Below are 13830 nucleotides of genomic sequence, written 5' to 3' on the forward strand. Positions count from 1 at the left end.
GTTGGTTGACTGCGCAATTGTCATTCAAAGTGCAACAGCACTGAAAGCTGGAAATTGGCCTGGGCAGGAAGGGGGTATAAGTGCCCTGTAGGCTAGCGGTTAATAGTTAGTGTCCATAGCCCTGGAAGCAGCACATAGGGTTTGTGTGGTAAAGGAAAACAGGCTGTTCACATTACAAAGACATTTTCCTTTAGGTGAAGCTCCATCCAAATATGTACAAGCAAAAATAAATAGTTTTTTTTTATTCCCTTACACATGATTTGATATTTGTTGCAATTATGTTCCCCACATTCACTAAGGTAAGGGAACATTCTCTTGCGAAGGGAACAGCCTATTTGCCTTTATTAAATCAACCCCCATGAGTCAAGTTGGGAAGCCTATCCCATGCCCCCCCTAGAGGGTTTCACTTAGACAAAATTTTTACTTTCCCCCCCCCGTGGCGAAAGTCATCTTTTTCAAATGCACAAAAGGATATTCTTTAAAAAAGACAAGGCTTGGATTGCTGTTTTTGTTGAAACTTGGGTGTGCAGGTGTGGGGAAATTCATAATATAGACATTAAGCAATACCTCTATGTACAGCCAAAAAGCCATTGTATGATCATGATATAATTATGTAGGTAATAACTATGGAAACAGAATTATTGGCTTGCTGAGATCTCTTGAGATACAAATGAGAGTCCGCAGCAAACCCAACAACCAGAGTAATTACGGTAGTTGGTAAATCAGTTATTGGTGATCTATGGGAAAATAAAGAAAGTCATTTATTTGAACACTTTTCTCTCTTATTCTTTTTTTCTACAAGTGCTGCACTTCATATCCTTTCTATTCACACAGTACCATCTAGTGGCACAGGAGTAAAGAGTCACATCTGCAGGAAAGCAAGGGATTCCACTTTTTAATCTATTTTGTATGACTCAGATCTGCATGCTGGGATGTGCAGAGAAGGGGGATAGCCATTGAGAAATGCTGCTTCATGTTCAGGCTTTTTTACATCTCAGGGATGGCTGCCATCAACAAAAAGTGTTTTCCAGAAGGGGGACTGTTTTTCTAAACCCACTGACATTTTCTAGGGGGGGGGGGCAGTTGCTACAGTTCTTATTTAAAAATGTGAACTCTAAACAGTTTTGTCATGCCCAAAAGCCACCAGCAATAAAAGGCAACTCAAAATACACGTAACATATACATCTTTATCCCCCCTTTAGATACCTTATTATTTTATGCCATTACTACAATTTAGTAATGAAACAATCAGTCCTTGAGAACCACCTTCTAATAATCCTTTACATCATTTACCTCCAACTTAAACCTTTGGGTGGCCAGCATCCATCAACTGCCACATGACAACCAATATGGTCCTTCATTAGGAAACCACAGCACTAAACTGTCATTTCAATGCACATAGTTTTCATTTTTAGGCAATAGTAAAAAGGAAACCTAAATAATAACAAAAGATAACAAAAGACAAATGATCTAAAAGTGAAAGCCTTAGCATTTGCAGTACAGGAGAAATCTACCAACATATGATTAATTATGAGCAATAAATCGGTTTCATTTGCAGCAATCCACGTTATTTTTTTTTTTTACGAGTCTGAAAGACAAAACAAATTGTTTTAAAATATCCAGGAGAGGTCTGAGTCAGATTCTACTTTTTAGTCTGTGAAGCTTCTCACAGCCACGGGAAATCAGTGGTAATTAATACCTGTCTTTTTTCTTACAGGATTATTGCAGGCAATATACTTAGATAATCATTAACAACCAATATAGGATGTCATCCACCCATGACTAATTCTCACATTGATGACTATCTAAGCATGTCTGTGCTTCTACATGCTTGCTGTGAAATCTCTTTGATAATTTAAAGATATAAATTGGGCAAGTGTAAGGAAGTGCAGTAGACCAAAGGCAAAACTTTATTTTTCAATTTGTATAGAAAAAAAAGAGAGGGTATAAACCCCTGTCTGTTTTTTGTCTCACTGGAGACGTTTCCTTTGACTTCCTGCCCCATAAACGAAAAAAGGAAGTTAGAGGAAATCCCCCCGAAATGGGGGAATCCCTTATTGTCACCATTGGAAGATGCCCACTTTGTTCCTGTTCTAGTAACAAGTCAGACTTTGTATTCAGTGAAGAGGGTTTACCATTAATCAGCCAGAGTGAAAGTGAAAGAAAATCCCAAACAAAAAAATGGACCCTTGCTTTAACAATGCAAGGCAAAGTGGGAAAAGCAAAAGGTTTAGTGTATAGGTCAACCCCAAGCTTGGGACTCAATCTGTGCCCAATTTCCTCAACTGGAGTGTCCCTGAAACAGTAAAAAGATTTGTGGGTATCTTCAGTCCCTTAGCATCACATATTGAAGTGGTGCTGCTCTACAGCAGTCTCCTGTAAATCCAGGGCAGTAGGGTAGACCCTTGATGCCCTGGGCACACACAAAAATGGTTGAATGACTGGAGCTGGACCGGAGAACAGTGAATTATCCAAAATTTCTCACTTTAATGGAGCATGTAGCTCACTCCATTTCCAACCATTATATGCAGCTGGAAGAGAATCCACAACCCTGTGTAGGTAGGGGGGACAGAGAAGTGAAGGTAAATTTAAGGTGCTACAGGGGCCCCTTTAAATGACCCTAATGCTTTGCTCTGAATAGGAAAAGCACAAGTTCTCTTTAAAAATTGTCAAAAACTGTACAGTTACCCGTAATGCCTATATTTCCTCCATCATCAGGCTAATTGCAGTTAAAAATGACCACGTCTACTCCATAATTTGAAAGCCCAATGCAGTGCTTGATCCAAAACTGAGCAATTTACACCTATTCTAGGGAATGACTTTTGAGAAAGTCAAAAGCACTTATTATCACTCCAATTTTCAATGGGGCTGATTCTTCTTACTTCACATTGAGAAAAGGGAAGGATGCAGTAGACAGTACATTTGTATATGTGATGCTTTTATTCTTTCTGTTGTTCAGCAAGTCACGCAATATGTCACAGTACATGTTTCCTTGTCCAAAGAATGAGATCATCTACTGTCGGACACAGGCTCTGCCCCTGACTGGGCTTAATTATAAAGGAATCCTCTATGAGTAAGCCCAATTATGGGCAAAATGCGTCAGTGATATACCCTGTTTCCAGCGGAAGATTTTCTCATACTTTGAATAAGTTGCAAACTGATTAGATTTAGTATTGGTGCAGCTCTAAGTTCCTCTACTCTTGGACCAATAGTAAGGACTGGGTTTTGAGAGAGGACAAGTCTGGTCTCTGACTTTAACAAAGGAAGAAGGTCTTAGCATAAATGATCTTTCTGGGCTACTGGAAAGCCTTGAAGACAGTGAAAATTACATACAGAAACCTGCCAGTTATTGCCAGTGTCATTTTCCTAAGGAATTACCTTTAGATCAGAGTCTCCTTTGCCCTGGCTAACCAGAATTCTCATCTCCAAACAATCTGAAAAGCCTGAAGTGAGGTGCTACAGTCTTAGGATCTGATTGTACTTGAGATGTGAGAATATAACATGGCATCAAATAACACAGATCTTACTGGAAGACATCAGCCACTATGACCACTTGAAAATGTTTATTTCTTCTGGAGCTTCTCTTTAAAAATATTTTCTTTTATTTTAACATGACAAATACTTTTCATTATAATTCTTACTTGCAAAGTATGCCAAATTTTCTAGAATCAGAATACCTAATGCCCTAAAGTGATGATATCCCAATCACGGCACCACCTGCCTGGAGTTTGCATGTTCTCTCTGTGCCTGGGTGGGTTTCCTCCGGGTACTCCGGTTTCCTCCCACACTCCAATGACATGCTGGTAGATTAATTGGATCCTTTCTAAATTGAACCTAAAATGTGAGTTATGGACCTTAGATTGTACGCTCCTTGAGGGTTAGGGACTGATGTGAATGTACAATATATATGTAAAGAGCTGCTTATATTGATGGCACTATATAAGTACCTGTAATAAATAATAAATAAATATACTTATACTAAAATATCCATACATATCCATTACCTAATGGTCCTGTAATCTACTTTTATAAAAAATAAAAAAAAATTCTTACTGTATCTTTTTTCTTCCTTGTAATGTTCTCCATGAGTGCATGTTACTGTAGTTGGGGACAGGTACATTACTCTATGCACACTACAAATCCCATAACCCACAGTCCATCTTGAGAGCGAGCAAGAGAGCATGTTCTCACATACAATGGGACTATGGAGAACGCACGTAGCCACCCTCTAACAGGAAATCAGATCACAGCAGCACAAATAAATAAATAAATAAAAGGTTGTAGATTTGGAGGAGGCAATAGAAGGTACTTCTTCAAGTTAAGAATACATGCTCAAATAGATTTTTTTTTAAGTGATAGAGTTTAGTGTCACTTTAAGCAGTTTCACATGAAAGAAGTATTGTGATCTTAATAAAGACATAAAGGAAAATCATTTGAAATGATTACAAGCAATGTATGGTGAGGTGGAGGAGGGGGCTACACCAATTTTTTATCACTGCAAGCATGAACACCAGACTTCAGGTATGTCATATTCTTCAAAAACATGGCAAGTCCAATAGTAGCCTATAATGGAAAAATACATATGTAAGTATTGAAGACATTGGAGTGCAAACAATATTGAAAATCATCAATTTTGGCATGAAAGGGAAGTATAATCTGAAATAGTATTGCAAACCCAAAAAATAAAACATTTTATTTAATTAACAGCAGAATATTTTTTAAAAATAACAAACATGTCATATTTACCTGCTGTGTGTAAAGGTTTTGCACAGAGCAGCCCCGATCTTGCTCTTCTCTGGTCCCCCACTAGCGCTATTGGCCCCTCCCCCCGCTGAGTGCGTGCTCGCTCCCGAGCTGGCTGTGTGTGTCCATTAACACACACAGCGTGGCTTGGCCCCGCCTCTCCTCTCTGGCTGTGATTGACACATGCAGTACACATCACTGGAACAAGATCGGACTAAGGTAAGTTTAAAGGGGGGGTTCTTCATGCAGAAGATTGTTTTACCTAAATGCATAGAATGCATCAAGGTAAAAAAAAAACCTTCTGCCTCTAGAAACACTTTAAGTGACCGCTCTGTTAAATATTAACTGGAAAACAAAGAGGTAAGAATCATTCTGTGTTAAGAGAACAACTTCCTAATAAAAAAAATTATAATCCTGAATCTGTGAGTTATGACAACACTTAAAAACCCAAGAAAAAAACTGATAGTATTTCAGCTTACCGGTCCCTGTGGTTTGGTGGCTGCATTAGTTTTCTTTTTTAATACATTTTTTTCCTTTATTTCAACCCTGTAAATACTGCCATTAACACACTTCCTGTCCTAGGGTAATAAATGTTCTGAGCAGCGTTTTCACCCTAGGCAAGGGAGTGTGTTAGGACTGCATAACACTGCCCTCTCCTCCAGGAGGAGGAGTTTTATAGTCCATGGAGATAACCATGCTAAATGATAGCTGTCCAGTGGCAGAGGTTATCATCTCACAAGGTTTCAAGCTTGATGAACAGCTATTTTTCTTTTGTATTTGTCAAGCAGACAATAAAAAAGAATGTCTTGAATGGTATATTCCCGACCAAATGGCAGCAAATAAAGGAAATTTAGTGTTAGGGCCCCTTCATACGGGCGGACTCCACCAAGTGGATCCGCCTTGCTCAGCAGGGAATCTGTGTGCTGATCCCCGTTGGGCAGGTGGATGACATGTCTGTGTCCGCTCCACTTATACAGAGCGGACACGGTCACTGACCGCTGTTCTCTATGGGCGGTCTGATGTAAATGCACCGCCTGTTCATTTACATCCGACTGTCATCCTGTCTGACTCGCTAGACGGATAGGGAATGGATCCCCCATCCCCCATTTTCAGCAGATCGGATCAGATCAAATGCAGGCTGGTGTAAATGAACACATGCCAGTTTACATCCCTCTTTCCATAGTGAATAATGAAAGGTCCGATCGGGTCCGCCAGTTTAAAAAGTTTCCCTAATGTTTATATAGATTTAGGGTGTATTAAAGTGGTCTCTCAAGCTATATTATCACATGCTCTAAAACTCCTTGAAAGGCCACTTCAGCATGCCTTACATCCCATTAGAGTGCGCTAAATAGGGCCCAGTATGAACACATTTTCACCATAAAAAATCCTGTTTATTTGCATTAAAGATATTTTATCATTTGAGGCCACTTTGTACCTAAACATATTAATATCTATCGTAGCAATACCGGTCTCTTTAACACTGATCATGAAAGATAAATACTAAAGAGCAAACTGTGGACAGGAGCCCAGGTGCAGGTCGCAGATATCTGCAGACTGTCAGGAAGCATTTGTGCCAATCCATCATTACCCACACAGACACGTACCAAAATTAATTGAAAAAAAAATGTATAAACTTTCTAAAAAATTAATTTTTTTTTTCAGTACAATCAACAAAAACTTTTCATTTTTATCTGAATAAATGAATTGTATTATGTCATCCCTGGGAATAAGAAACCTAACCACCAATCCTGCCTGGAACTTAGTTTAGAAAGTTTCAACTCAGCTTTAACTTTATTTTTTTGCCATCTTCAGAATGAATATTTTCTAGCATGTCCATGTCTAAATGATTTGCTGATCTAGCTTGTGTGTTATTGTGCACCTAATAAAACACAATCTCCTGTATGAATGACAGTATTTCAGGCATGGGGATAGGACAGTGTATCTTCAATGACCTTATCAACCTTTCCCCCCCTCTCTGCTCCATCCCGAAGCCTCCCTCCTTTCGACGTACGTACATCTTAAAGAGAGCAAGTACATTTTAGGAGAGTGTGTCATAGCTGTTTAATGCATGCCGCCCATGCAAATTCAACTTTTAGGAAGGAGGGGTCTGGGTAAGGGTATTTTTTTTTCTCAATGGAAAAGATGTGACTCAAGATGTGTCATCTTTTGAAAAAACACACATACAAATACTGCGACTTGCTTTCCTTCATCAGTGGTGTATATAAACCCCCAATTTGTAGTGGTGTAAGTTCACAAGCTCACACACACATTCCCACTAAAGTCACTCACACTCCCTGTCTCCCTGGATGAGACGTTGTCACTAGTGAACGCAGGAATTCCTATTTGCTTTGGCTGCAACTCCTACCTCAGAGCTGGGCAGCAGGTGAATTAAAGTAGAACACTGACAGACAAAGGAAACGGCACTAGAAAGGATAAACAGCGGGACAAATTGTTGCGATAGCCAAAAGAAACAAATTTCAAAAAAATAACAACATCCAAAATTTTTTAAAACACCACCACAAGAACATTTGCAGGACAGAAAACAAGCGTCTACCAAGCAAGACAAAATATGAGAAGTAAGTGAACTGTTTTTATTTCTACGTTTTATTCCTGCTTTTATCTCATGTTTATTTTTATGTGCATTTTGGCTATTCTGGCTTTATTCATGTTATCAGAAGGACTAGGTCTTCATGGGATGTCTAAAATTTGACTTATGCCTAAGGGAAATAGTTGGAGACATTTTTCGGTGGGATGTTGAAAGGTGTCTGAAATGTTGTGATTTGGGGCATCATGAGGAGGACTACTGCTACATGGTACCCAGAGAGTCAAAAGTCACCTCTGCAGCAGCCAGCACTTTCTGAACTCATAGCGCCGCCTGCTGGCTGCACTTTACATTCCACCTTCAGCTGCTAACTTTCTTTCCAAGGGAGCAAAGCCAAATGAATGCCCCAAGTCATTTTAGGAAACTGTAGATTGCCTACCTGTTATAACTGACATCCATTGCTTACAATGTTATCTAAAGCTGCTGTCTAAATTCTGCAGTTTAAGCAGATAAACTAATTTGAGTCGATTTTATTTTTTTAGTTAATGCTGGCTGATCGCGATGTTTTCTAAAGTTACACTTGTCAAACGACATTGCCAAGTAGGATTCTGCTGAACTCTAAATTCTATAAATGATCTCACTCAGTTGTCTGGTACAAGAGTTTAAACTGCAGTAAGGAGTTACTGGCGTGCATTCTTTAGCCATTATTACTAAACATCTGCAGCAATAACAAACAGTTTGCTGGCTCCCTTATCATGTGGACGCTGGATTCTCACTATTATCCCTGGTGGGTTTGAAGGATTAGCATAGCATGGGCTTTTTTTTGTCTGGCATGCTGAATGCAGAGAGGAGACATCCTCTGCTCATTCTGAGCCTGCAGGAGCAAGTTAAAGGGACAACAACCAGACTGGTAGGTGCAATCCATTCATTAAGACGGATGCAGATATATATATATATATATATATATATATATATATATATAATATGTATAATTAAGTCTCAAGGCTTATACGCAAACGAGAATTCCTCTCTCTGTTTCTATTTTCTGTTGTATTAATGCATCAACCTACTGATACTGTTAATACATGTTATCTATTGCAGTTTTAGCTTTGAGTATTATGCATTTTGCTATATCTTTTGATGCAGTTCAGCTAGTTTACTGTACAGGCTTATTTTAACTAGGGGGATTGTACCGTTCAAAGAGCATAACTCTTAGCAACCAAGTATCTTTCATTGTTCTGTACATAACTTTAGATTTTTGAACTGCTTTAATAAATGTGCCTGTATCTGTTAATATGTAAGGCATGCATTTTGAGGTTATATTAGGTAACTTCTGCTAAGTACAATAGCTACCTCTATAAATAAAAGTAGATTTTCCACAAAATACAAAGAAAGACATGTGCTGTAAAATCCACCATCTCGCTCCCAGTATTGGAAGGTGCAGGTACTTAAGCATCTGGAAATGCCATCAAAGAACTACTGATGGGGATTTCACAGCCAATAAGCTACAGCAGGAAGGCACTACCTATCAGCAAGCAGATACTAGAATATACAACAAGCAGCACTTTGCCTGGCTGTCTGGCTCAGGGAAAGCACCATTAACAAATTAACACAGGGCAAACAGCCATTGTAAAGATGAACTTCACAAAATAGCTTTTCTCACTGGACTGACCTCCAGGCATTCATTTAAAAACGCAGCGCATCTCTTAAAAATATATTTCTTCTTCTTCTTAAAAAGAATCGTGCAAAGAAAAGGCATTCTTGGTCTCCCATCTCAGGAAATCAGCTTTTTGCCATTTAAAAAATAATGTAAAATCATAGCCGATTGGTTGCTCTAAGCCTACTGCATTTTGCATATTGTTTCTCAATAAAATGCAACTTTGGGGTTGATTTACTAAAAGAGTCATTTTTTTGCACAGTCCGGAGAAAATAAACATCAATCATGTTCACTGGAAGTTCTTGTTTTAATTTCCACTGCACATGACTGGGTGTTTGATGTCAAGCCAGGCTCAGAGGAGTAAGTGAATAAAGCTACTTTTTTCTAAATCAGCCTATTTGCCTAGAATAAGCTATTTACAATCGTTCAAACGTTAATCCTAGTTCAAACCAATAGAAACATAGGTGTAAAGCATGATGCCTGAACTTTTTTTAAACACGTGTGACTCCTGAAGGTAGTAAAAGGGTTAAGTAAGAACTTCACAGCATGTCCGCTAAGCATGTGAACATTTTTGGAGTATTTAACAAGCAAATTAAGTATGTGACGCAGATAATCATTATTTGGGGATCCTTAGAAGTTAAAAGTTTACCCTCCCTAAGGAATTCAAAAACGCTGAAGCTCTTCTTTTATTGTTGCAGTAAAACGTGCAAAGGAAAGTACTTAAAAACTCAAGACATTTGCTTTTAAAATGGTGTTGGGGGGGGGGGGGGAATGAGCATCCACTCCTGTGGCCATTAAGAGAAGATTATAGGTGAAAATGTTTATTCCTTCTGTTGCCCTGACTTCACTCAAAGCTACAGACCCAATTTTTTAACTGGTGACAGCAATCAAACCAGGCTGTACTTTCCCATTGTAAACCCCTTAGAAGTATTCAGTTTCATAATCAGTTTCAAAAGTCTTCTGCAGCTTTTTTTTTTTTAAAGGGACTACTGTACGATTTCTTCTGTTATGTTATATTTTGGATGGTTTTAGAAAACATTATAGATTTTACAGCTAGTCACTTATACCTATTAGACAATATCTGTCATTTAAATTGGCAGTTGAACTTTTTTTTCTATACAGTTGGCATTTACATAATTTGGCAAACATTCAAATCATGCAAGTTCCAAGTATAGATCCACTTAAAGTGAACATGCCATAAAAAGCATGGTGGCTGCCATTGTTGAACATGCTAGTTGGCTGGCTACATTGAGCCACTGGTCCAGAAGATGTATGGAGAGAAAGATTTGCAACTTTTTCCTGACTTTTTTGATTTGTATATTTGTTGCAGGTCATTGACTCAGAAACTTTGGAGTTAGGGTGTCAGCATATTATCCAGGCATCTAACATATTTGGTTATGAGAGGACAGCAATGACAGCTCCTGTATTTCTCATATCACAGGTTTAGTCCAGACATTTAGCTGTTCAGAAGAGCATGCTGGGATAAGCAAAGCAGTAGTGGCAACATGCTACTCAGATATACCCATTGCAGGTTGATAAATATAAAATACAACCATGTTAATGCACATATTGGATGAAAGCACGTATTTATAATATATACTGTATATATATATTATTATAAATGATATGCGCTTCAGTCCAATATGCCCAATGCACACGCAGTAAATGCATAAACGTGATTGTGTTTTATGAGATTATATTTAGGTGTAAAATGACTCATGTTACATAAAGCACTGAACTCTCATTTAGGCTTTATCTCCTATAACACCTGGGACAACACTGGTTACTTTCTGAACCTTTGCATTGTGTTATGATGACGTGATGTGATATTAGTACACTAGGAAAATTCTGTCAACGGTTTTAGTAGAAGTTACACATGTTCACATGCAGCTTTTGTCTTGTGGTGTGTTCTTCTCTTGGCTTTTAAGACTGAAACACTTATTTATTCTCTCTGCCAGCATGATCAGTTAAGAGTAAGATTGTAAATTATAGGAGAATACCATAAAACAAGCATGATGCAAATGAAAAAAAATTATATATATATATATATAAATAAAAACAGTTATTGCAGCCAGGACTATTCCTTGCACCGTATTAGGTGTTTACACCCCCCCATAATCAAAGATGGTGACAGGATTTAAGCTGGACGAATCGAATAGCGGTCAGTTTAGCAAGGATCGTCTGAGATTCAATCCATCTATGGAAAGGCTGGTTGTTCAACACTTGGGTACAACCAATGGGAAGGCCGATAGATAAACTTGGGTACAACCAGCATGTCTGATTTTTAGTATGTGATTATTGCTAGCAGCTATAGCTGCTAGCAATAATCATTGTGTTCTCTCGGCAGGGACAGCCTCCAACAGGAGAACACAATAACTCAGTAGGCGGGATTCCCCCATCCACACTGACTGTGTTGCTGGGGGAATCTCGCAATTTTCTTCCCTGCAACCCGTGGTTTCAGGAAAGAAACTTGCATAATCTATGGCCTGCCTTAGGGTGGGGTGCTTTGATAGCGGACTATGGGAAATAATAATTATTGGTCGGCCAGCTGGATTGTAGGTTCTTAGTTGACTAGGGCTGTCTCCACATGGACCATATATAACAGCAACATGTTACAAGATTTGTCAATATATTATAATGCCAGTTCTGAAATGTCTTTGCATTTCAATTTATAATTCTGAAACACTGAAAATTTAACATTAACAGTTTCCACCTGGCTTCTTACTTGTGGAAGATGTATATGCACTAAGTATTCATATAGTCAGGCACTGAGTACCCACTGAGGATCTTTCATAAGGAACATTTAGGCCTCATACACACAGGACATTTTAAAAATGCTCCTCCTCTTGGCAGCAGAGTTTTGCAGAAAAAACGCTTGATACTTGTCAAAGTGTCTACCTCTTTTACACGCGTTTACAAGTGTCTAGTGCTTGGGCGTTAATTAATTTCATTGGCCAGAACAACAATTTATTCTGGCCATTGAAATTAATAAACGCTCAAGAGCTAAACATGCCTAGTGTTAACAAGTGCTTAGGCACGTTTAGCTGCGTCAAGTGTTTTATCTGCCAAAACGCAACTGTTGTTGGACGCACTGTCCCTGGAATTTTTTCCTGCTGTAAATGCTACTGCTTCTAAAAGTCTATGTGTGCATGGACACAAAGAATAACATGGAGGGCCATTTAGAAGCATTAAAAAAAACGCCTGACACCCCTAAATGTGGCTGCAAAAATGCCCTGTGTGCATGAGGCCTAAAGTCCCATTTACTCTTTTGCAGCGTGTTAAGGAGGGAATGATGCAGATGATGAACTTAGCAAATGACAAATGGGGCTGATGTGTGATGTTGACTCAATCGCCAGAACTCAGGTTCCCAACATTCCTTAGGTTTGATAGACAGAGGTGGCGGGTGGATATAGAAAACTATTTGACAGGCAAAACTTTGTAGTGATGGACCAATTGGAATGTGTGGGGGGCAGTGCTTAGCCACAATCCCCAACACATGCAGCCTTGCCTGTCAAAACGGCCCAAGATTCAGTCATGGTAGGAAGGTTGGTGCAGGGATATTACCTCTAGGTGCCTGCAGCAATTTGCCACCCTTTCCTGCCCAATAATCTGATTCCTCCCAGCAACAGCCCAACGGAGGCAGACTATAATTATGTCATTCTCGGGACCTATCTACACACTAAGCAGGGAATGCCACATCAACTTTAGACAGGAGGAGCATCAACATTGTCAATATTTATCTGCAAGTGTCACCTTCTTAGATCTGACCAGTTAATCATCTTTGGCGGAGGGACGTCAGTGACAAAACGAGGGCTTTGAAAACATAACATCAAGCAGAGATATCTTCTTTCACCGTGTCTGTAAACATTTTATTGCCTGTCTGGAGTTCTGCTATTTTTAAAATAACTTTTTTTTCCTCATACAAACAAATAGTGACCCAGATTTAGATGTTTCCACACAGCATACCAATTTTGCCTTTTTTCATTATAAATGGAATTATATCATTGCAACATCCTTATTTCATTGCAAAGTGTATGTATCGTTTCCATTCTGCCTGCTGTCTTTTCAGCCAACTCTGTATTGTTTATGGGACATCACCAGCCACACAGACCTCCCTGGTCACTTCTCCGCTGACATTCCCCCCAACAGAGTTTACATAATAAACTTCTCTACGTACCTTTTAAGAAGGGGCTTGCACCGAGATCCTTTCCAGAGGGCCAGGAAGCTGTTGTGTCTGAAAGCAGCAGGAGAGGTGGAGTCCACCCTGCAATCAGCTCTGTCCCAGCTGTTCACTGCTCATAGCCAGCACACTCCCTTCCCTCTAATATGATCTGTCTGTACACTTTATACAAATCAGTGATCATCCAGGTATTCTACACAGTAGGGAAAATGATCCAAAATATCAAGTCATATTGCTGCTGCAATATAACATTTGTGAATGGCATATCTGTAGGATACAAAATTGCTTATTCTTCAGTAGTAGTGCGGAATAGTTCCAGCAGCCTGTTAAAAGTAAATCAAGTGTTTAGTTTGAGCTTTTTTCCCTATATAAAGAAAGGGATATTTGCAATAAAGAGGGGCACATGACTGGGTTCCTCTAGAGACTGATTTATACCTTCACACTTTTTTGTGATGAAAAAACACAAAATATTTATGCAAAGTACACATCTTTGCCACACTTCTGAATATGCAGACTTCCAAGAGTTAAATCCAACAGTGCTTTTTTTCACCCTTACTTTTCCTTTATGCTAGTAATTTTAAAATACCCTATGCAATAATTTTGCATAAAATAACCCTATTAGCATTTAAATTTTATTTATACAGGTCTGTACATAAGATCTAAAGTTTGCAGTTTGAATTCAAAAGGGGAAAATTTGGAGTCCCTTTA

At 38.9% G+C, this 13830-nt stretch overlaps 1 long non-coding RNA gene across 1 annotated transcript; it reads right to left on the reverse strand.

The window, feature by feature from the left end:
* Window positions 1-3548: 3548 nt before the first annotated feature.
* Window positions 3549-13247, reverse strand: LOC149441732 (uncharacterized). The gene is made up of 2 exons (XR_016307301.1): window positions 13120-13247; window positions 3549-4563 (listed from the first exon to the last, which is right to left on the reverse strand). It is a non-coding gene; the product is annotated as an uncharacterized LOC149441732 (long non-coding RNA).
* Window positions 13248-13830: the final 583 nt, after the last annotated feature.

This window comes from Staurois parvus, unplaced genomic scaffold (assembly GCF_062004578.1).
Source record: "Staurois parvus isolate SC_StPar_1 unplaced genomic scaffold, SC_StPar_1.0 ptg000953l, whole genome shotgun sequence".
Lineage (NCBI taxonomy): Eukaryota > Metazoa > Chordata > Amphibia > Anura > Ranidae > Staurois > Staurois parvus.